General features: G+C 38.2%; 2 non-coding genes across 2 annotated transcripts; both read right to left on the reverse strand.

Moving 5' to 3' along the window:
• Window positions 1-529: 529 nt before the first annotated feature.
• TRNAA-GGC (transfer RNA alanine (anticodon GGC)) lies at window positions 530-601 on the reverse strand. The gene has a single exon. It is a non-coding gene; the product is annotated as a tRNA-Ala (tRNA).
• Window positions 602-1,455: 854 nt separating this feature from the next.
• On the reverse strand, window positions 1,456-1,527 carry TRNAV-CAC (transfer RNA valine (anticodon CAC)). The gene has a single exon. It is a non-coding gene; the product is annotated as a tRNA-Val (tRNA).
• Window positions 1,528-1,965: the final 438 nt, after the last annotated feature.

Below are 1,965 nucleotides of genomic sequence, written 5' to 3' on the forward strand. Positions count from 1 at the left end.
CCCTAATAAACCCTCATCGTCACTACACTCTCATCATTATCATTACTTCTTGATGTTCAATACAAAATCTCAACATATGTATTTATCTTCACTACAGAATAATTTTCATTGCACTTTAATCTTCATTACTCCTTGTTTCAGCTACATCCGTATCTTCCATTCATTCTTATATCTTATATTAGTTACATCTTTACAATATCTTTATATCTTCTCTGTTCCGTCTTTTGGAAAATTGAAAATAAGAGGGAAGGATTTCCAGCCTCCCGCTCCCCCCCTCTTAGTCGCCTTGTACGACACACAGGGAATACGTGGCAAGTATTCTTTCTTCTCTATCACCAGGGATAACAGCATCTGGTGTTCCCAGACGGTCACCCATCCAAGTACTGACCAGACACAACGCTGCTTAACTTCCCTGATCGGACGATATATGTATATATGTATATATATATATATATATATATATATATATATATATATATATATATATATATATACAAGACTGAAAACAATGAATTTCCCAAATAAAAAATGGAGGCGCCGGGAATTGAACCCGGGTCCTCTCGCATGCCAAGCGAGCGCTCTACCACTGAGCTACGCCCCCAAGAACATATATTGGGACTTAGTATTATATAAAGCACTGAGATTACCACGGCAAAATACTGTTTGACCGACCGTTGCCGAATAGCCGGCAAAATAACCACAGGGTAAGTCTTCATGTTCCTCTCGTGTTTTCCTCTCAATTTTCCACGAAGAAATGAGTTTTACTTTTTTATTGTCGTTGCAATAGAATGGAACTAAGCAATAGACTGGAACTTAGCAATAGACTGGAACTAAGCAATAGACTGGAACTAAGCAATAGACTGGAACTAAGCAATAGACTGGAACTAAGCAATAGACTGGAACTAAGCAATAGACTGGAACTAAGCAATAGACTGGAACTAAGTAATAAACTGGAACTAAGTAATAGACTGGAACTAAGCAATAGACTGGAACTAAGCAATAGACTGGAACTAAGCAATAGACTGGAACTAAGCAATAGACTGGAACTAAGCAATAGACTGGAACTAAGCAATAGACTGGAACTAAGCAATAGACTGGAACTAAGCAATAGACTGGAACTAAGCAATAGACTGGAACTAAGTAATAGACTGGAACTAAGCTGACCTGGTATGAGGTCAGAGCCCTCATTATCATCCCTGCTAACTACCGGAAGCAGATTAAGTCGTTCCACAACCGATGTCCGGCCCATGTTAACTCGGATGTGCCCAGCAGTTGGAGGAGGATCGCCAGAAGCTTCTGGAAGATTTCAAGGACGTCTTGGTGGACCTGACCCTTTCAGATAAGGTCGAAAACCCCAATTTATTGTGAAGATCTTCACTAAAACGTTGGACGAACATACTGAATGTTGCACACATGTGATGCGGACAAAATGAAACAAGAAAAAGACAAAAAATATGTCTGGTGTGGGTCTCGAACCCACGACCTTGAGTGTGTGAGACTCACGCTCTACCACTGAGCTAACCAGACAATAGAAAATACGTCTGTTTCTTCAATTTGAATTAATGAAAATCTTTGCGAGGCAGCGTTTAGAAAAGAGAGATGTCTTTGACGAAATTTACTTGCTTGGCTTATTCTTCTGGCCCTCATTATCGAAAGTAAACATACTGAAGGATATATATATATGTACATATATATATATATATATATATATATATATATATATATATATATATATATATATATATATATATATATATATATTGGAAAGGATCACAATTTTGCGCGTGATCAAGTATATTCGTATGAGTCCACGGGGAAAATGAAGCATGACAAGTTCCCAAGTGCACTTTCATGTAATAACCACATCATCAGGGGAGACACAAGAGAGAAATATAACAGTCAGTTGATATACAACGAAGAGACGTAGCTAGTACGCCATTTGGTAAACATGTGATTGTCCGAGAC

The sequence above is a fragment of the Panulirus ornatus genome, chromosome 5, assembly GCF_036320965.1.
Source record: "Panulirus ornatus isolate Po-2019 chromosome 5, ASM3632096v1, whole genome shotgun sequence".
NCBI classification, from domain to species: Eukaryota; Metazoa; Arthropoda; class Malacostraca; order Decapoda; family Palinuridae; genus Panulirus; species Panulirus ornatus.